The sequence below is a fragment of the Primulina tabacum genome, chromosome 5 (assembly GCF_025594145.1).
Source record: "Primulina tabacum isolate GXHZ01 chromosome 5, ASM2559414v2, whole genome shotgun sequence".
Classification (NCBI taxonomy): Eukaryota; Viridiplantae; Streptophyta; class Magnoliopsida; order Lamiales; family Gesneriaceae; genus Primulina; species Primulina tabacum.
In genome coordinates this window covers 28,463,656-28,487,157 of record NC_134554.1, presented here as the reverse complement: position 1 = coordinate 28,487,157, position 23,502 = coordinate 28,463,656, and the positions used below count along the sequence as shown (strand labels likewise).

General features: G+C 38.4%; 2 non-coding genes across 2 annotated transcripts; both read right to left on the bottom strand.

Annotated features, from left to right (window-relative positions):
* Nucleotides 1–4,895: 4,895 nt before the first annotated feature.
* Nucleotides 4,896–5,002, bottom strand: LOC142547901 (small nucleolar RNA R71). The gene has a single exon (XR_012820796.1). It is a non-coding gene; the product is annotated as a small nucleolar RNA R71 (small nucleolar RNA).
* Nucleotides 5,003–10,299: 5,297 nt separating this feature from the next.
* On the bottom strand, nucleotides 10,300–10,406 carry LOC142547900 (small nucleolar RNA R71). Its single transcript, XR_012820795.1, has one exon. It is a non-coding gene; the product is annotated as a small nucleolar RNA R71 (small nucleolar RNA).
* Between the last annotated feature and the right edge of the window lie 13,096 nt (nucleotides 10,407–23,502).

Below are 23,502 nucleotides of genomic sequence, written 5' to 3'. Positions count from 1 at the left end.
TTCAGTCAGCAAAGCTTATAGAGTTTTTAACAAGAGCATATTGAATTTTCAAGAGTCTATACATGTTGTTTTTGATGAAACTTTATTAACTGATAAGACAACTGATCCAGTTGAGCTAGTTGATCGATTTACAGATATCAGTTTGGAGGATGATCATGAAGAATAATATCGTATCAATCGAAACATTCTTCAAATACCAGAACCTGAAATTGTGGATCAATCAGTTGAACAGGAAGTCGCGAACAAATAATATTCAGTTACCAACTGAAACAGCTCCAACTGAAACTGAAACAGTTCAGTTGCCTCCCACAACTGAAATTGTTCAGTTGCCAATAGAAGCAATTGCTGATACAACAAATGGTGAACTCAGATGGTAGAAATCTCACCCACCAGATTTGGTAATAGGTAATCCATCTGATCCGGTAAGGACAAGGAAGCAAATGCTTAATTTGTTCATTCATTCCGGTTTTGTATCGCAATTTGAACCAAAGAAAACTGATGAAGCTCTTGCTGATCCTAACTGGATAAATGCAATGCAAGAAGAGCTAAATCAGTTTACCCATAACAAAGTCTGGGACTTAGTTCCAAGACCAGTTTGCAAAACTATTATAGGTACGAAGTGGGTATTCAGGAATAAACTGAATGAAGATGGTTCAGTTGCACGCAACAAGGCAAGACTTGTAGCACAAGGGTATAGGCAGGAAAAAGGAATTGACTATGATGAATCATATGCACCAGTTGCCAGACTGGAAGCAATCAGATTATTCCTCGCCTATGCATCCTTCAAGAACTTTAAAGTCTATCAAATGGATGTGAAGAGTGCCTTTCTGAATGGTTAGTTGCAAGAAGAAGTCTACGTTGAACAACCTCCAGGTTTTATCAATCACTCATTTCCTGATCATGTTTACCATTTGAACAAAGAATTGTATGGTCTTAAACAAGCTCCAAGAGCTTGGTATAAAACTCTCTCAAAATTCTTAACTGATCACGACTTTATTGTGGGATCAATTGACAAGACTTTGTTCAAATTTTCTAAAGATGATCATATTTTACTTGTGTAAATTTATGTTGATGATATTATTTTTGGGTCAACTAACCCTAAATTATGCAAGAAGTTTGCAAAGTTGATGCAGGAAAAATTCTAGAAGAGTATGATGGGTGAACTTGAAAGGGGATCGGTTACGGTGACCGGAAGCGCAACGGAAGTTAAAAATTTTGATTTTTCATGAAGAAATTTTCGGCCACCTCATGATATTGTGTAGCAAATACAATAAAACACCAAAAATCATACATAGAGTGTTTTAGAATTTACCTATCAATCTCAAGAGATTGATGAATGGCACCAACCAAGTTATAAACAACTTGGCTCTTCAAGGATGACAAGTCTACAAGCTCCTTCCTTCAAAAATTAGGCCCACCACTTGCTAGTTAAATCCCCTCTTAATTTGCACTAGAAAATTAAGAGGATTTTTCAAAGAGAAATGAGTGTTTTCAACAATTGAAGAACACAAAAATTGGAGAGAAAACAAGGTGAAGTTTCGGCCAAGTGAGTGAGTTGAATGAGGGAGGATGAGTTGTCTTGGTAGTGCAAAAAGTTGATCCAAAAAAAGTTGCATGCCATGCAATATTTTAATCAAAAGTATTCACACCCTTTCACCTCCCAAGCATGCAAAACCTAGTGGGCTTGTAACATTTACAAAGCCCATGGACTATTTAAATTTGTCTCAAACATATTTGAGCCCATTTATAGTTTACTTGATTTTACTCAAGCCTACTAGTTAAATAATTATTTCCAATTGGGCTTTACAAGGCCCAATGGTGTTTAATTAATTCAACACTTGAATTAATTTAATTATTTGGACTCTACTAGGCCCACTAATGTTAAATTAATTCAACATTTGAATTAATTTAATTTAGTCCATATTAATGTTTATGAAAATCACAATTTTCAAGTATATTATTCACTTGGCCTATTTTTAATTTAGGAACACATTCATAAATTAAAAATTACATTTCTCTCATAGAAGTCATACTTCTATTTTTCTCTACGCTTATAAACTCATTTATAAGCCGTTCAACACATTGAACTATTTTTACTTCTCAACGGGATCTAGAAAGCTAGTACTTGTGTGGCCCTCAATGGTTCATTGATACAACTAGCCGTGGGTTCACATCTCCATGTGATTCGGACTAAACATGTCTTTATATGAGCATACCCCAATTGCTCCATTCTTATTTATCAACTCCTTGATAATAAGAACGTCAGAACCCAAGTCTAATAGTATCCAACCAATCATGTTAAACGCCTAGCAGCATCGCTTACATGATTTCCTAGGTATCAAATGATAGTGCCTGCAAGAACCATTCAAATATGGTTAGCGTACAGTACGGTCTCTTCAACTCATATATCCCGACCGATTCGACAACCATTGGTTTATCGAGAGTTGTCAATGAATCGATACTATGTGTCATGTCGTAGTTGCATTGATGGTGTAATCTAAGAAACCCCTTTCTTAATTACCACCATACTCTGATCAGATATTTCAAACTACATATACATGAGAACACATAGGATATCCATACCCGAAGGTAAGCGGTGAATCCCCGACTACAATGCATCGACTCCTATATGTTTCGACAGAACACCCAACCTTGCCACCTGATGACCCCATGAGAGTCGGTAAACAAGTCAAAGTGTAATTCTAGCACATAGAGTCTCAATGTTGTCCCGGGTCATAAGGACTAATGGTGTACAACCATAAACTAGGACTTTTCCACTCGATAAGTGAGAACCACTTGGAAAGTCCTTTTATGGAGGGTTGTTCAGTGCACTCTACAAGGAGCACCTATCTGCATGCTGATAGGACTCGTTTTTACGTGTTTTTAGTGTTGGTTTTGAGTCGCGTTCATGCATCATATTAGTTTGTTTTAGTTGAATTTTGCATTTTTTTTAGCATTATTGAGCATTTGACTAATCTCGTGTATTCTGTGGTTATTTGGTAGGAATTGAACCAAAAAGTGGGAGAAACTTTGGCATAATATCGAAGAGGTCTCGCTAGGGCGGTCAAAAGTGACCGCCCCAGCGAGCATTGTGGTCTGGCCGAGGATTATTTTGCGCAAGTGTCTCGCTAGGGCGGTCAAAAGTGACCTCCCCAGCGAAACCAGGGACATGCTCGAGGAAGCTTATTCGAGGACTTCTCGCTAGGGCGGTCAAAATATACCGCCCTAGCGAGAAGCGAGATTGAGAAAGATTTGTTTCCAAATTTTGAGGGACTCTAACCTACACCAAGACCTAACACACGAGATCAGCCGTTTTTTGACACACTTTATCAGACTTTTCATCATTTTTCTTGGAGAGGAGGCTAGGAGCAAAGGAGATTTCGAAGACCTCGAGATTTCCACGCGTCGTGGCCGTCATCCATCGTCATCTTTAGTATTTTCATTATTCAGTATTTTATTTCTTACATTGATTGTTGGTTTTTATCATGAATTTCAGTAGCTAAACTCTAGATTTGTTGGGATTTGAGGGGATCCTACCCCGTACTCGGTGTTTAACATTATTTCTCGACGTTTTTATTAGTGATTTGTTTATGCTATTGTTATTTCTTGTTTCGATCGAAGCCTAGCTAACTTCCTTTGATTATTTCATGTTGTTGAAGAGTTCGATAGAATAGTTAACAATACGATCAAATAGTATAAACCACGGATTTACAATTTTAGTAGATATACGGAATTGGGTACGTGTCGATAGTGATAGTTCACCCGAATGAAAGCTAGTGGATTCCATAGAATGTAATGCAATCTTGAACTGTTAAATATTTGAGGACACTTGAGTACTGCATGTTTTTTATTAGTATTAATATAGCTCGACATAGTATATTAATTAGTCTAGGGAATTCCGTCGAACGCACGAGTAAAAGTCGAGTGTAATTAGTTAAACACGAGCGGTAGGTGAACTGATAATTCCCAACAAATTCATTTCTCATTTGATTTAATCCAAATTAATCATTGCGTTCTTGAGTACGTTTTCTTTGCATTTTAATTATTTTAATTGTTTAATTTACATTAGTTTAATCATCAACTCAATTTATCGTTGCTAAAGAAATTTTACTTGAAAATAAAAAATAGTGTAACGCAGTCCTTGTGGAACGATACTCGTATTTACTTACGTTTATTATAACTTGACTATCGTGCACTTGCGATATTTAAATTGAGCTTTCATTTAGAAAATAAATTTTGGGATTATTCACTGTGCAAGTTTTGCTCGATCAAGTTTTTGGCGCCGTTGCCGGGGACTGTTGATTCACAATTTTTTATTTTTCAGTTAAATTCTTTAGTATTATTTATTTTATTGTTATTTGATACTCTCATTGTGTTGCAGATTTTTCTTGTGGTGCATGCGAAGATCACTCGAGTTTAAGCTTGAGCCTTTTGACTCCGAGATCGAACCCACAACTAGACGTCGACTACAGCAGCAAAGAGCGAAGGAAAGAATGGAAGGCGATCAATAAAGAGAGGAGCCAAGGCGTATACCGATGTTGGATTATGCACAGCCGTCTCTTGATGGAGCACGTCCAAGCATCGTAAGACCAGTCATCCGAGCTAATCAGTTTGAGATCAAGCCAGCTATCATTCAGATGATTCAGAACACTGTCCAATTTGGGGGAAGTGCACTTGACGATCCTAATTCTCATATAGCTGACTTTCTTGAAATTTGTGATACTTTTAAGTTTAATGGCGTGTCTGATGACGCTATTCGTTTGCGTTTATTTCCATTTTCACTGAGAGATAAAGCTAAGTCGTGGTTAAACTGTTTGCCTGTAGGGTCTATTACTACATGGGAAGATATGGCAAAGGCGTTCCTGATCAAGTACTTTCCTCCGTCGAAGACTATGAAGCTCAGAGCCGACATTACTACTTTTGCTCAATATGAGCAAGAGTCACTTTACGAGGTGTTGGAGCGCTACAAGGACTTGTTGAGGAGATGTCCACACCATGAGCTGCCTCTTGGGTTAGTTGTTCAAACTTTCTACTACGGTCTGCTTACTCCTAACCGTACTATGATAGATGCTGCTGCCTGTGGTAACTTACTGAGAAAGACGGCGGAGGAAGGATATGAGTTATTGGAGGAGATGGCTGCTAGTAGCTATCATCCTCAGTCCGATAGGCAGAGACGAGGTGCTGGAGTTAATCAAGTTAATGATTTGTCGGCGGTTTCAGCACAGTTAGAGGCTTTGAATAGAAAGATTGATGGGATGAGCAAGAATGGGTCGGCTATGCGTCTGCAAGAAATTTTCTGTGATAGGTGTGGGGGTGAGCATGATGTGCAGGATTGCCAAGATGGCAACCCATTCTATGTGCCTGAGGGAGCACCGGTAAAACAAGTGGGATTCCAGAACCGTCCTAGAAATGACCCTTACTCGAACACATATAATCCGGGACGGAGGAATCACCCAAACTTTTCATGGGAGGTCAAAACAACCAACATCGCCAACAAAGAGGTCCACCATATGTGATGCACCAAGGATTCAAGCCAGAACCATCTCGGGAGGAGAGTCCAATTTAGAGCAAATGATGACTAAATTTATTTCTGCAACAGAGACGAGATTTCAGAACCAAGATGCATCCATAAAGGGGTTAGAGAATCAAATTGGACAATTGGCTAAGTTGATTGCTAATAGGGAGCAAGGAACTTTACCAAGCAACACGGAAACTAACCCAAGAGAACATGTGAAGGCGGTGGAATTGCGTAGTGGAAAAACACTCGGGTCTAATGAGGAAAAGACCAAGCACGGTGAGGATGAGGTGAAAAATCGAGGAGGTAAGTCTTCTAACTCTACATCTACACCTATTGCACAGAATAAAATTGTTATCCCTCCACCTTTTCCTGCAGCAATGAAGAAAGCTAAATTAGATGCACAATTTGGTAAATTTCTTGAGATATTTAAAAAATTGCATATTAACATTCCTTTTGCTGATGCTTTATTGAATATGCCAAGTTATGCAAAATTCTTGAAAGATATCTTAGAAAATAAGCGGAAGCTAGAAGATCATATGACGGTGAATTTGACCGAAAATTGCTCCGCTTTAGTTCAAAACAAGATGCCTCCGAAGCAAAAAGATCCAGGGAGTTTCTCGATACCTTGCATTATTGGTGACATTAATTTTCATAAAGCTTTATGTGATCTTGGTGCGAGTATTAATCTGATGCCTTTTTCTGTGTTTAGGAGACTGGGATTAGGTGAACCCAAGCCAACTAGGATGTCGTTGCAGCTGGCTGACAGATCTGTCAAGTATCCACGTGGGATTATCGAAGATGTTCTGGTGAAAGTGGATAAGTTTATTTTTCCTGCAGACTTTGTGGTACTTGACATGGAGGAAGATTTAGAGATGCCTTTAATCCTAGGGAGACCGTTTCTGGCTACAGGGAAAGCACTGATTGATGTTGAGGAGGGGAAATTGAGACTGAGAGTTGGAGAAGAAGAAATTATTTTTGATGTTTTCAATACTCTCAAGCACACAATGCACAATGATAGTTGCTTTCGTATTGATGTCTTGGATTCGCTTGTTTGTGATTGTGTGCAGGATGGATTGAAAGAACCATTGGAGGCCACTCTCACTACTGAAAAGCAGGAGGATGAGCTAGACGAGGAAAAGATGGAGATGCTAGCTCATTTGAATGCCATTCCACCTTGGAGAAAGCAAGTGAGGCTTAGACTAGAGGAATTGGGAGACAGAAAAGATTTAATACCTCAAAAGTCAAGCCTAGAGGAGCCACCTACTTTGGAGCTCAAACCATTACCTCCACATCTCTAGGTAAAGACTCCATCTTGGTCCATACCCTCCACAAGGAAGCACTTAGGCTACAAGATTTTCTTCTCCGGACGGCCACCTACACCAGCATACCCGCCACCCTTCCAGTTTCAGTACAATTATCATATGCACCCAGCAGCTGAAGAGGGAGTTCCACCGCCGGAGAATGAGGAGGAGGATGATTTCTGATCAGGGGAGTTTACTGTTTCCCCTTTCTTTTTATTTTGCATATTCTGTCTTTGCCTTCACATTCATGAGTTTTTATGTTTTTAGTGTTTGTTTCGTTTTGTGCAATGAGGGCATTGCACAACTCTAGTATGAGGGGGTATATTGTTATGTTTTTCTTAGTTAATTGGTTTTAAATTCGTAGCATTTCTTTTGTTTGGTGGAGTTTATATTACTTTGGTGGTGTCAATTTTCAGTTATGGGAGTTTATTTGGTGTTTTTAGTATTGATGGTGTTGAGTTGGTTGTTTTTAGTCCGTTATAGTATTGCATGTTTGGTGTCATTTATGGTGAGAAGACATAGTGTATGAGCCAATGATGATGTTGAATTGATAGTATACAAAAGTATTGATTGGCTCACCTCATGAATGATACTCTTGATTGTTAAAGCATGAATTATGGCACAAAGTTGAACTTTTTGAGCACATATGTGTGGGGACTAGAATTTTGTAGGAATAATGGTGAAATCTGAAGGTTTTGTGTGGTTAACTTGAAAGGCATCATTTATGAGTTGATTTAGCATGTAAACACGTGAAAATAAGTCACTAATTGGGACCTTGAATGAGAACATGTGATTTGCCTTGAACTTTACATATACCCCTTTTTCAATGCACTGAATAAAAATATCATACCCCTAACCAGCTGCAATCCAAAGTTATATATTCTTAGCCTAGGGAGTACATGTGTGAAAATTGTGCATTCAAAAAAAAAGAGAAAAAAATGGTGGAGATGTAAGGTGAGGGGGAGCCGAAATAAAAGGAATGAAATTCTATTCCTAGTCTAAAAGTTGGAGATGTAAGGAGACGAGGAAAGTTAGACGAAAAGTCTTGACGATTGCACAATGAAAATGATCGGTGTACTCCCGACTGTTAGCCACTTGAGCTTATTTTCCTTCTTTTCGACACCCTTCTCTGCACTTAAGAATCGAATAAAGTTCAAATTATGGTTAGTGATAAATGGACACGGGGGTGCATGCTAGTGAGACTTGTATTGAAGTGCTAATTGAGTGACTCGCATGATCGGATGATTGATCTATTTGAAGTACGAATGACTAGACCGATCATGATACACACACACGTTCAAATTAGTGTCGAGATTTATGTGTAGATGAGAATGAGTATTCGTTTGTGATTTGACTTGATTATAATTTGTATGTGGGAAAGTTCACTGAGGCATGAGCATAACAGTTGTTAACTCACCATTGACATTTACTTGTGTTGGTTATTTCCTGTTTGAGTATTTTGTGTTTGTTTTGTTTGTTTAGAATCTCGTGCTTTTACCTATTTTGCTCGAGGGCGAGCAAAAGTTTAGTATGAGGGGGTTGATAGGACTCGTTTTTACGTGTTTTTAGTGTTGGTTTTGAGTCGCGTTCATGCATCATATTAGTTTGTTTTAGTTGAATTTTGCATTTTTTTAGCATTATTGAGCATTTGACTAATCTCGTGTATTCTGTGGTTATTTGGTAGGAATTGAACCAAAAAGTGGGAGAAACTTTGGCATAATATCGAAGAGGTCTCGCTAGGGCGGTCAAAAGTGACCGCCGCAGCGAGCATTGTGGTCTGGCCGAGGATTATTTTGCACAAGTGTCTCGCTTAGCGAGAAGCGAGATTGAGAAAGATTTGTTTCCAAATTTTGAGGGACTCTATCCTACACCAAGACCTAACACACGAGATCAGCCGTTTTATGACACACTTTATCAGACTTTTCATCATTTTTCTTGGAGAGGAGGCTAGGAGCAAAGGAGATTTCGAAGACCTCAAGATTTCCACGCGTCGTGGCCGTCATCCATCGTCATCTTTAGTATTTTTATTATTCAGTATTTTATTTCTTACATTGATTGTTGGTTTTTATCATGAATTTCAGTAGCTAAACTCTAGATTTGTTGGGATTTGAGGGGATCCTACCCCGTAATCGGTGTTTAACATTATTTCTCGACGTTTTTATTAGTGATTTGTTTATGCTATTGTTATTTCTTGTTTCGATCGAAGCCTAGCTAACTTCCTTTGATTATTTCATGTTGTTGAAGAGTTCGATAGAATAGTTAACAATACGATCAAATAGTATAAACCACGGATTTACAATTTTAGTAGATATACGGAATTGGGTACGTGTCGATAGTGATAGTTCACCCGAATGAAAGCTAGTGGATTCCATAGAATGTAATGCAATCTTGAACTGTTAAATATTTGAGGACACTTGAGTACTGCATGTTTTTTATTAGTATTAATATAGCTCGACATAGTATATTAATTAGTCTAGGGAATTCCGTCGAACGCACGAGTAAAAGTCGAGTGTAATTAGTTAAACACGAGCGGTAGGTGAACTGATAATTCCCAACAAATTCATTTCTCATTTGATTTAATCCAAATTAATCATTGCGTTCTTGAGTACGTTTTCTTTGCATTTTAATTATTTTAATTGTTTAATTTACATTAGTTTAATCATCAACTCAATTTATCGTTGCTAAAGAAATTTTACTTGAAAATAAAAAATAGTGTAACGCAGTCCTTGTGGAACGATACTCGTATTTACTTACGTTTATTATAACTTGACTATCGTGCACTTGCGATATTTAAATCGAGCTTTCATTTAGAAAATAAATTTTGGGATTATTCACTGTGCAAGTTTTGCTCGATCAAGTTTTTGGCGCCGTTGCCGGGGACTGTTGATTCACAATTTTTTATTTTTCAGTTAAATTCTTTAGTATTATTTATTTTATTGTTATTTGATACTCTCATTGTGTTTCAGATTTTTCTTGTGGTGCATGCGAAGATCACTCGAGTTTAAGCTTGAGCCTTTTGACTCCGAGATCGAACCCACAACTAGACGTCGACTACAGCAGCAAAGAGCGAAGGAAAGAATGGAAGGCGATCAACAAAGAGAGGAGCCAAGGCGTATACCGATGTTGGATTATGCACAGCCGTCTCTTGATGGAGCACGTCCAAGCATCGTAAGACCAGTCATCCGAGCTAATCAGTTTGAGATCAAGCCAGCTATCATTCAGATGATTCAGAACACTGTCCAATATGGGGGAAGTGCACTTGACGATCCTAATTCTCATATAGCTGACTTTCTTGAAATTTGTGATACTTTTAAGTTTAATGGCGTGTCTGATGACGCTATTCGTTTGTGTTTATTTCCATTTTCACTGAGAGATAAAGCTAAGTCGTGGTTAAACTGTTTGCCTGTAGGGTCTATTACTACATGGGAAGATATGGCAAAGGCGTTCCTGATCAAGTACTTTCCTCCGTCGAAGACTATGAAGCTCAGAGCCGACATTACTACTTTTGCTCAATATGAGCAAGAGTCACTTTACGAGGTGTTGGAGCGCTACAAGGACTTGTTGAGGAGATGTCCACACCATGAGCTGCCTCTTGGGTTAGTTGTTCAAACTTTCTACTACGGTCTGCTTACTCCTAACCGTACTATGATAGATGCTGCTGCCTGTGGTAACTTACTGAGAAAGACGGCGGAGGAAGGATATGAGTTATTGGAGGAGATGGCTGCTAGTAGCTATCATCCTCAGTCCGATAGGCAGAGACGAGGTGCTGGAGTTAATCAAGTTAATGATTTGTCGGCGGTTTCAGCACAGTTAGAGGCTTTGAATAGAAAGATTGATGGGATGAGCATGAGTGGGTCGGCTATGCGTCTGCAAGAAATTTTCTGTGATAGGTGTGGGGGTGAGCATGATGTGCAGGATTGCCAAGATGACAACCCATTCTATGTGCCTGAGGGAGCACCGGTAAAACAAGTGGGATTCCAGAACCGTCCTAGAAATGACCCTTACTCGAACACATATAATCCGGGACGGAGGAATCACCCAAACTTTTCATGGGGAGGTCAAAACAACCAACATCGCCAACAAAGAGGTCCACCATATGTGATGCACCAAGGATTCAAGCCAGAACCATCTCGGGAGGAGAGTCCAATTTAGAGCAAATGATGACTAAATTTATTTCTGCAACAGAGACGAGATTTCAGAACCAAGATGCATCCATAAAGGGGTTAGAGAATCAAATTGGACAATTGGCTAAGTTGATTGCTAATAGGGAGCAAGGAACTTTACCAAGCAACACGGAAACTAACCCAAGAGAACATGTGAAGGCGGTGGAATTGCGTAGTGGAAAAACACTCGGGTCTAATGAGGAAAAGACCAAGCACGGTGAGGATGAGGTGAAAAATCGAGGAGGTAAGTCTTCTAACTCTACATCTACACCTATTGCACAGAATAAAATTGTTATCCCTCCACCTTTTCCTGCAGCAATGAAGAAAGCTAAATTAGATGCACAATTTGGTAAATTTCTTGAGATATTTAAAAAATTGCATATTAACATTCCTTTTGCTGATGCTTTATTGAATATGCCAAGTTATGCAAAATTCTTGAAAGATATCTTAGAAAATAAGCGGAAGCTAGAAGATCATATGACGGTGAATTTGACCGAAAATTGCTCCGCTTTAGTTCAAAACAAGATGCCTCCGAAGCAAAAAGATCCAGGGAGTTTCTCGATACCTTGCATTATTGGTGACATTAATTTTCATAAAGCTTTATGTGATCTTGGTGCGAGTATTAATCTGATGCCTTTTTCTGTGTTTAGGAGACTGGGATTAGGTGAACCCAAGCCAACTAGGATGTCGTTGCAGCTGGCTGACAGATCTGTCAAGTATCCACGTGGGATTATCGAAGATGTTCTGGTGAAAGTGGATAAGTTTATTTTTCCTGCAGACTTTGTGGTACTTGACATGGAGGAAGATTTAGAGATGCCTTTAATCCTAGGGAGACCGTTTCTGGCTACAGGGAAAGCACTGATTGATGTTGAGGAGGGGAAATTGAGACTGAGAGTTGGAGAAGAAGAAATTATTTTTGATGTTTTCAATACTCTCAAGCACACAATGCACAATGATAGTTGCTTTCGTATTGATGTCTTGGATTCGCTTGTTTGTGATTGTGTGCAGGATGGATTGAAAGAACCATTGGAGGCCACTCTCACTACTGAAAAGCAGGAGGACGAGCTAGACGAGGAAAAGATGGAGATGCTAGCTCATTTGAATGCCATTCCACCTTGGAGAAAGCAAGTGAGGCTTAGACTAGAGGAATTGGGAGACAGAAAAGATTTAATACCTCAAAAGTCAAGCCTAGAGGAGCCACCTACTTTGGAGCTCAAACCATTACCTCCACATCTCTAGGTAAAGACTCCATCTTGGTCCATACCCTCCACAAGGAAGCACTTAGGCTACAAGATTTTCTTCTCCGGACGGCCACCTACACCAGCATACCCGCCACCCTTCCAGTTTCAGTACAATTATCATATGCACCCAGCAGCTGAAGAGGGAGTTCCACCGCCGGAGAATGAGGAGGAGGATGATTTCTGATCAGGGGAGTTTACTGTTTCCCCTTTCTTTTTATTTTGCATATTCTGTCTTTGCCTTCACATTCATGAGTTTTTATGTTTTTAGTGTTTGTTTCGTTTTGTGCAATGAGGGCATTGCACAACTCTAGTATGAGGGGGTATATTGTTATGTTTTTCTTAGTTAATTGGTTTTAAATTCGTAGCATTTCTTTTGTTTGGTGGAGTTTATATTACTTTGGTGGTGTCAATTTTCAGTTATGGGAGTTTATTTGGTGTTTTTAGTATTGATGGTGTTGAGTTGGTTGTTTTTAGTCCGTTATAGTATTGCATGTTTGGTGTCGTTTATGGTGAGAAGACATAGTGTATGAGCCAATGATGATGTTGAATTGATAGTATACAAAAGTATTGATTGGCTCACCTCATGAATGATACTCTTGATTGTTAAAGCATGAATTTTGGCACAAAGTTGAACTTTTTGAGCACATATGTGTGGGGACTAGAATTTTGTAGGAATAATGGTGAAATCTGAAGGTTTTGTGTGGTTAACTTGAAAGGCATCATTTATGAGTTGATTTAGCATGTAAACACGTGAAAATAAGTCACTAATTGGGACCTTGAATGAGAACATGTGATTTGCCTTGAACTTTACATATACCCCTTTTTCAATGCACTGAATAAAAATATCATACCCCTAACCAGCTGCAATCCAAAGTTATATATTCTTAGCCTAGGGAGTACATGTGTGAAAATTGTGCATTCAAAAAAAAAGAGAAAAAAATGGTGGAGATGTAAGGTGAGGGGGAGCCGAAATAAAAGGAATGAAATTCTATTCCTAGTCTAAAAGTTGGAGATGTAAGGAGACGAGGAAAGTTAGACGAAAAGTCTTGACGATTGCACAATGAAAATGATCGGTGTACTCTCGACTGTTAGCCACTTGAGCTTATTTTCCTTCTTTTCGACACCCTTCTCTGCACTTAAGAATCGAATAAAGTTCAAATTATGGTTAGTGATAAATGGACACGGGGGTGCATGCTAGTGAGACTTGTATTGAAGTGCTAATTGAGTGACTCGCATGATCGGATGATTGATCTATTTGAAGTACGAATGACTAGACCGATCATGATACACACACACGTTCAAATTAGTGTCGAGATTTATGTGTAGATGAGAATGAGTATTCGTTTGTGATTTGACTTGATTATAATTTGTATGTGGGAAAGTTCACTGAGGCATGAGCATAACAGTTGTTAACTCACCATTGACATTTACTTGTGTTGGTTATTTCCTGTTTGAGTATTTTGTGTTTGTTTTGTTTGTTTAGAATCTCGTGCTTTAACCTATTTTGCTCGAGGGCGAGCAAAAGTTTAGTATGAGGGGGTTGATAGGACTCGTTTTTACGTGTTTTTAGTGTTGGTTTTGAGTCGCGTTCATGCATCATATTAGTTTGTTTTAGTTGAATTTTGCATTTTTTTAGCATTATTGAGCATTTGACTAATCTCGTGTATTCTGTGGTTATTTGGTAGGAATTGAACCAAAAAGTGGGAGAAACTTTGGCATAATATCGAAGAGGTCTCGCTAGGGCGGTCAAAAGTGACCGCCGCAGCGAGCATTGTGGTCTGGCCGAGGATTATTTTGCGCAAGTGTCTCGCTTAGCGAGAAGCGAGATTGAGAAAGATTTGTTTCCAAATTTTGAGGGACTCTATCCTACACCAAGACCTAACACACGAGATCAGCCGTTTTTTGACACACTTTATCAGACTTTTCATCATTTTTCTTGGAGAGGAGGCTAGGAGCAAAGGAGATTTCGAAGACCTCGAGATTTCCACGCGTCGTGGCCGTCATCCATCGTCATCTTTAGTATTTTCATTATTCAGTATTTTATTTCTTACATTGATTGTTGGTTTTTATCATGAATTTCAGTAGCTAAACTCTAGATTTGTTGGGATTTGAGGGGATCCTACCCCGTACTCGGTGTTTAACATTATTTCTCGACGTTTTTATTAGTGATTTGTTTATGCTATTGTTATTTCTTGTTTCGATCGAAGCCTAGCTAACTTCCTTTGATTATTTCATGTTGTTGAAGAGTTCGATAGAATAGTTAACAATACGATCAAATAGTATAAACCACGGATTTACAATTTTAGTAGATATACGGAATTGGGTACGTGTCGATAGTGATAGTTCACCCGAATGAAAGCTAGTGGATTCCATAGAATGTAATGCAATCTTGAACTGTTAAATATTTGAGGACACTTGAGTACTGCATGTTTTTTATTAGTATTAATATAGCTCGACATAGTATATTAATTAGTCTAGGGAATTCCGTCGAACGCACGAGTAAAAGTCGAGTGTAATTAGTTAAACACGAGCGGTAGGTGAACTGATAATTCCCAACAAATTCATTTCTCATTTGATTTAATCCAAATTAATCATTGCGTTCTTGAGTACGTTTTCTTTGCATTTTAATTATTTTAATTGTTTAATTTACATTAGTTTAATCATCAACTCAATTTATCGTTGCTAAAGAAATTTTACTTGAAAATAAAAAATAGTGTAACGCAGTCCTTGTGGAACGATACTCGTATTTACTTACGTTTATTATAACTTGACTATCGTGCACTTGCGATATTTAAATCGAGCTTTCATTTAGAAAATAAATTTTGGGATTATTCACTGTGCAAGTTTTGCTCGATCACATGCTCGGACATCACAATGTCCCCTACCAATGAAACATGGTACTCACATCGCAGATACTAGTCTCGAACTCTAGCGGCCTATATCCTTCTTAGCGGCGGCTGAATCGACTAGGAACTATTTAGAATATACAGTATTCCAAATATGAGTTTCATGATACTCATCATATGAGCATCTCATATTCTTTCTACTATTTGTATACTCAAGGACTTTATCTATGCAACTAGCATGGGTATACAGATAAAGAAGTGCCAAAATGATAAATTCAAATATTATTAAAATAAAGACTGTTTATACATAGAGTTTAATCATGAACCCTCGGCCAACACTTGGCTCAACGGGCACCTACTCTAACAGAACTGGCATTTTTTCTCGTTCTGCAAGTAAAGCAACTGGAAACTGGTACTTTCATCAATAAAAAAAATACACTAAGGAATTTCTCAAGAAATTTGGTATGAAAACATGCTCGACTGCAAGTATACCCATGAGTTCATCAGTCAAACTAGACAATGATCAAGGGGAAATATCAGTTGAGACGACACTATACAGAGGTTTAATAGGTTCATTATTGTACCTAACTGCTAGTCGTCTTGATACTGTATTTGTTGTTTGCATGTGTGCTCGATTTCAAGCAAATCCTAAGCAATCGCATTTTATAGCCGATAAAATAATTTTAAAATATCTTAAGGGCACACAAAATGTGCGATTATGGTACTCTAAAGACTCCTCTTTCAATTTAGTTGGATATTCAGATGCAGATTATGCAGGATGTAAGCTAGATCGTAAAAGCACTAGTGGATCATGTCAGTTTCTTGGAGAAAAACTGATCTCTTGGTTCAGTAAGAAGCAAACATCCATAGCAACTTCCACAACTGAAGCAGAATACCTTGCTGCTGGAAGCTGTTGTGCTCAACTGTTATGGATTCAGCAAAAACTGAAAGATTATGGAGTTGACGCTAAAGAATCTCCCATATTCTGTGATAATACGAGCACAATTGCGATTACATATAATCCAGTTCTTCACTCAAGGACCAAGCACATTGATGTCAGGCATCACTTCATCAGAGATCATGTTTTGAAGAAAGCTATCAGACTTGAATATGTGTCAACTGAACAACAAGCTGCTGATATCTTCACAAAACCATTCCCAGAGACTATGTTTTCTCACTTTCGCAATATACTTGATTTAATTGATTTATCTTAATCAGTCTTATGGTTATTTTCATCAGTTGATTAGCTATTCGGTATGATATCTTTCATTTAAATATTTATCAACTAGTTTAAGTTAAGTAGCTCATCAGAACATTCATTAACCGTTTCTCAACTGATGTCAGTAAGTCTCATATCTTTTGCTGTATTCAGTGTGTTATATATTTTTCAACTGATATTAAGTCTGTTTGCAGAAAGTAAAGAGACAACGATAAAATAGATTAACATTTCATTGATAATAATCTGAGCGTACAAGTTTAACTTCTTTTTTAACAGCAGACCTCCACGAGGTCAACCAACCAGATATGGCCCCTGTGAAAGTCTTCAAAAAGTCCTCTGAAATCGCTATGCGCTTCAGATTCCATTTATCCTTCTTCAGAATTAATAGGTAGACACCTTCTTCAGTGAAGATATCCACCTCATCAGCAACGCGCAAGCGCCGCCGATATTTCATCAGTAGTGCCACCTGTTTGGAGGTGGCACTTTCTACTCCCTGTAGACTGAGCATGAGATCTTGGAGTTTTTGCCAAAAGCGGAGAACTTTATGGAAGACCTCATCTTCCATAGCAATCATTCTTGCTTCGAAAGCTGACTCATTGAACTCTTCAACCAAATCGAGAACCTTTGAACTACTTGGACCTGCCATTATATCTCGTGATATATCTTTGCTAATGTGTTTAAACCAACTTTGTTGCTTTTATTTATAAGCGCATGTTCAAAGCATCTGAAGAGATGTAATCATTACCCTCCGCGCTTCGTCCTCTGAAGCACAAGATTTATTACGTTGTTTTTGACATTTAAATCTTCGTCTTTTTATATGCACTTATTTAGGGGGAATATCGATTTTAAGAAGTTAACTGAGAAGACATTAGTTAGTGAATTTTCATTTGAAATGATTCAGTTTCACAACTGATCGTTCAGTTGATAATTTATCTAATCTTCTCACGTAATTTAACTAATTAATCGTATTTTATCCCAAATCAACCGATGTGACTGCTTATATTAGCATTAAAAATTGTCTTTCAATGACTAGTACTTTGAAACGTGGAATCACGTAAACCATCAATTTGTTACACACGTTTTTACCACACGAACACACGTTTTCAAATCAAATTCTTTTTTGGACTGACACGTGTCCAAAATTTGAACAGTCACCAACACATATCATCTTCCCCGCTTCAATTCAGTTCTTCTTTACGAGCACTCTCAGCATTTCAAGAGCTAAAATCTATCCAAAGCAGATCTTCCTTCTCGCAGATTTCAAGCAATCAAATGGCAAACCAGACCCTTGCTCATCTCATGAATGCAATGGCGATTGACTTCAACTCTATCTTCACTATGAAAGAGGAGGAAATCAAGAATATCTTTCTGAAATTGGAAGAAGCCGATCTAAAGCAGTTTTTGGGATTATCTTCCAGGGAAATCTATGTCAAAGAAATCCAATAACTCTACGCTACTGGCTATGTTACTCAAGAAGGACATATTGCATCGACTGTAAGTGGTCAGTTACTGATTATTGAGGAGGAGTTTTTCTGCAATCTCTTCCATCTACCAACCGACGGACTTATCAATCTTTCTGAGGTGAAGGCATCTGATATTGAGAAGATGCAAACTACCCTTTCTGCTGCTGGTCAGAAGATCAAAGTTTCTGATCCTAATAAGGAACTAATGCCATAAGTACAACTACTGGCTAATATTGTAGCCAAGGGCATCTTAGCCAAGGCAGGATCATTTGCTGCCCTCACTCTCGAAAAATTTCAAGCCATGACTGCGATAATGACTGGAAGGAAGATGAACTGGAGAAACATCATCTTCAATATTCTGAGAAATATGTTTCAAACTGCCAAACAGTCCAAAGGCTTTGCGGTGCAGCTCAGCCATGTGCTGAAAGTTAAAGGTTGGATGGCTGATGACTCTGTAAAGTCATCAAAGATAAAAACTTTCAATGCCAAGTCTATCCAGCCGCCCAAACAGAAATTGGACATGTCACCTGAGCAGTTCATTAAGGTGAAGAAGGAAATTGGGACATATGCAGCTCCCAGATCAGTCAAGAAGGCTCGAAAGGAGATTAAAAAGAAAACAATCAAGCGTAAGCTGATTGTCAGCTAAACTGAATCTGAAAAGACTTCTTCACCCAAAGTTGTGAAGAAGCCACGTACTTTAAAGACCAAGCCTACTACTGTTGTTGGGACAATCCCAACTGATAGATTGAAGCTGTCTGGAGCTGAACAACCTATCAAGGTTGTCCCACTGAAAGCAATCCTAACTGAACCCTCAACTGAGGTTCAGTTGCCCTTATCCTGAATTCTACCAAAGAATAAGGTCACCGAATCTGGTGATAAAAAGAAACTTGCTGGAGTTAAAGCTCCTTTAATCATTATTTCTGGCTATACTCCTTTACCTTTTGCAAGACCAAATGGGATAGTGATCCGAGAACAACTAGATGAAACCACTTCAGGGTTGAGCCTTTCTCATGTCTTAACTTATCCAAAGGGCAAGGGGAAATTGCATGAAGAGCCCAAGCCAACCAATGCTGTTCAAACACATATTGATCTTATTTGGCAAGAGATCAATGATTTTGCAGAAGACAAGCTCTATGCTTATGATTAATGGGTAAAATTCAGAACAGTAATTTTTGCTAAGCAACTTCAGAAGAAATCCACTCTAAAAAGATTTGTTGACTTGGAGAATCTCGTTCTGAAGGTAGTAAAGTCCCCTACAATCGTTCATGCTTTGGAACGTAAGCATTATTTCTTCAACCAACTGAGAGTGAAGAGACTTCAGCAGATAGTTACTCAGTTGCGATTAAATTATGATCCAACTAGTCCAACTAGTTTCAATGACAAAGCCGTATATGATCAGTTGGACTCTGATATGATTTTATTGCAAATAAAGATCAAAGACTGGGAATCAGGTCAAGAACTGATCCTCCCAGCTGCCTCTCAAGATACATCAGAGGAGGCAGCTTAACCATCAGTTCAAGAACCTTCAAAAGAACTACCTGCTGCTTCCTCTACCCCAGTTGCTGCTTCATCCTCATCTTTAGCACCCCTTTCTTCTAATGTTGATCCACCGCTTTATTCCGAAGCTGATTTATCTCTGGCCAATCTAGATGAAGTCATCAAATCAGTGACCTCAGATACTCAGCTAGACACTTCTAGATCAGTTGAAGATGTAACTGAAAAACCAGCTGATCAAGCTGTCATTTCTAAAGAATTAGCTGAAGAAATCTTGTTTGAACAACCGACAGAGTCAGTTCAGTCAGGTGTTGTGACTGAACAAGCAGTTTTGAAGCAATCTGAGCAAGCAGTCATTCACACGACTGAAGTGGATCAACTGCATTCAGTTCCGACTGAAGAACCGGTTCTTCCGCCAACTGAACAACCAACTGAAGAATCAGTTAATGAACCAATTACAGAACCTTCTAATTCTTTTGCTCCTCTATCTGTCTCATCTCCTCCCCAGGAACTTACAACTGAAGGAATGCCAGAAATAGCTATGCATTTAACAAAACCACCTGACAGAACGATGGTTGTATATTCTTCACCAGAAAGGGAACAGATTCCAAAATTTTCCGAAGCCATGTCTCCCAGAATTTCAGACTCTGATGCTCTATTTGAAGAACTCCAAACCGTTCAATCAAATCTCGTCAGTATGATGAATGCTATTTCTGCTATACAATCTACTCAGCTTGCACATACCCTGAAGCTAAATTCAAACTATGAATTTACAACAGAGAGACTGGACAAGCTTAGCAAAAGTGTGACTGATCTCTACCTTCAGATGGATAATATCAAGAAAGACAAGCTGTCGACTGAATCTCACTTCCAAACTCAAGCACTAGTCGGCAGGAGATTTGACTTTCTTGAAGAAAAAGTCACTAAAAGGATTGACCTGCTGCAACACATTATGTTGAATGCCGTATTAGATATTGCAGCAGATGTCCGCATTTTAACAAGAAAAGTGGATGTGATTGACAAAAAGGGGAAAGTTTTGAGAGAACAGAAGAAGAAAATGGAAAGAAGAAGAATGTATGAAGATCAACTTATCTCAGTTCATTTGTTGAAGATTCTTATTTCTTTATTCTTTGTACAAATCTGTACATTAGAAGAGTTATTTTATCTACAATAAAATCGGAGCTCTATCTTTAGTTCTGCTGATCAGTTCATACATTACAAGTTTTGTCAAACACCAAAAATGGGGAAATTGTTGGAAATTAAGTTTTGGTGGTTCGACAAACTAAGAATTTATACTTATTGGAATAACCGATCAAAGGATAATGAGCTTAACTGATAGTTGCCAATAGCTAAAGATTAATGCGTACATTATCAACAGCAACTGAAGCCAGCTGAATCTTATCTACATCGAACTGATCAGTTGAGCAGAATCAAACTGATAGCTGATCCTTCAACTGTACACGTCATCACTTGAGAATGACAAACGACAAATAGTACAAACAGACTGCAATTCGTAGTGGAACGCCGCATTTCAGAGTCTACAGTGTACAAATGTCAGAAGAATGTTGAAGTGGCAAACAACGGCTATAAAGAATCAAATTGTATTTATTGTTACCGTTGAAGAGTTGCCTATAAATAGGCGAGAAGAGCAGTTGAATGATATATACAAGCTTTTATTCATCTTGTTGTTAGGCTGCTCAAAAACATTCATAAGCTCACAGTTACCAAAAATATCAATAGCATTCAAGGCTAAATTTCGAGCTGAAATAGCGCAAGTCATTTGTTGTATATTCATTCAAGTTGTGCTAAGATCAGTTTACGAACTGTAAGAAAAGTGTATACTAAGAGTTTAGTTTTGGCATTGTTAAGTCCAAAACTGAAGTGGGTCTATACAAACTTATTTGATCAAATTCTTTTAGTAAATATCATATCCTTGTGATAGAAGGGGTGACGTAGAAGGGATCAATCTCCGAACATCCATAAACTCTTGTGTGTCATTTTATTTCAGTTACATATTCTATCTTTCAATCAGTTTACTTCCGCAACTGTTTTCCCAGTTAAACTGATTGTCCTTGACTGACAAGATTTCCAGTTTCAGTTTCTTACAAAACTGACACTGTATTTTTCAAAAGATACATAATCGAAAGTGTTTATTCAACCCCCACTTCTAAACACTTATTCCAGTAGTCAACCGATCCAAGAACTTCGTTTGTAGGCTGTATGTGGGGACCCGGACGATAATTCATTTTCTTAATCATTATTAAGATTCAATATAACAATTAAGTAGTGTGGGACATAAATTTTTTTTTCTAAAATGAAAGTGCGGAAACGTCATGTATTTAATCTGATATACATGTCAACATAAAAGTACAAGTCTTGTACAACATCTCTTTATCTCAATCTAGGGTTCAACAACTATACATCAAGTGCTGAATCCTATTCTACCTCTGAGCCCGGATCTCCACGCTAACCGTAATCTATCATCCTATTCCTGATCCTGATCCTGTCCCACCTGTTGTTATGCACACATACAGACACAACAACAGCCGGATAACTCCGGTGAGAAATACATTCCAAGTATAAATCATGTATACATGCAATCATATAACATATATAAAAGCATGAAATCAATATCAATAACATGTATCAAATTTGAAAGACATGAATCGATATAAAGATGTAAATAAACTCTGGACTCGTCATATCACACTCGACCCATCTCTAGTCTGTAAATCAAACTCTGACTCATACTCTCTGACTCGACTCATTCCTAGTCTAGGGATCCTGATCTAAATAAGAATGCAACAATCTCCCACCTACTCTTTTGATCGCGGTGGCAGTACGTTCTTATTTACGGACTTTGGTCCTGTCCATATCGAATCTCGACAATAGGAGTTGCTCTTCTCCTAGACAACATCGATATGACCAAACGTCCGGTGTCTTGGCATATCCGCCACAGACTTGGCATATCCTAACAATTTGCATTTCCCCAAATATCAGGCACATCAGCCCAAGGACTAAGCATATCCGCCCAATTGGCATCTCCGCCAAATATCAGGCACATCTGCCCAAGGACTAGGCATATCCGCCCATGACTCCTCACATAACATATGCTTAACTATAAATCAATAGAATAAGCTTATCAATCTCAAACATTGCAACATATCGAGGCAATGGCAATTCAGTATGTGATTTTGGGAAACTCAAGTTAAATAAAACTCGAGTTGTGCAATTTCAGATCAACATTAATTTATACCTTTCTTTCTGTTAATCTGCTCAAGTCAAAGTCTCGAATCCAAATCTGTCAATACTAATTCTGGCAATGACAATAACGTGGATCAATACACCACTCAAATCAATACTGGATATAATTAGAATTCAATCAAATTCTGTTTCAACAGCATAGCTGCACAATCTCAATATACCCAGCGATACAATATCAGTCAGATATCAATCCCAACGTCATATAACCAATAACAACACAAATCTGATCTCCCATCTCAATCAAATCAACTCTGAAAATCATAACAATTTCATACGTTATCCGTTCTTCAATCCAGTTTCGATTATACGATGTCTAACATATCGAGAACACCATATATGAGTCATATCCGATTCCTTCAATATCATAATTTCAAAACATCATTGAAATAAATAAAAATTACGTTCAGTTGAAGCTCTCGTCGATAGAAACACAATATTGAAGTCGGATTGAAAATCTGACGGACGGATCTTTCACAAATTGAATTCTAGTATCAAGAATCAAAGCTTTCCTCTAAATTCCTTTTCTTTCTTTTTCTGAATGCTTCAAAGGAATGAACTTTGATATATATATGTCCTGCATGTTCAAGGCTAGGTGGCTCGATCTATACGTTGCACGTCTCGCGCATATGCGCGACCTACCTCGGGGCATATGCGCGAGACAATATATCTCGGCGCGTAGCATCACAGCAACTCGCGCATATGCGCGCCATCACTCGGCGCATATGCGCGATGCTCTTCACAACTCTCTGCCACCCTCGCGCATATACGCCGGTCCGTGCCGCGCATATGCGCGAGGCCTTCTGCCTACCTCGGGCATATGCGCCCGGCGGGGTCGCGCATATGCGCGAGGGCTCATCCTCGCAGATACATCAATTCTTCTTTTCGGCTTTCCCGGTCTGATCTGTTCAATCTATAATCACCTCAATTATCAACAAATCATTTCCTATTATAATAACCAAAATCTCGGGTATTACATTTCTCCCCCCTTAAGAT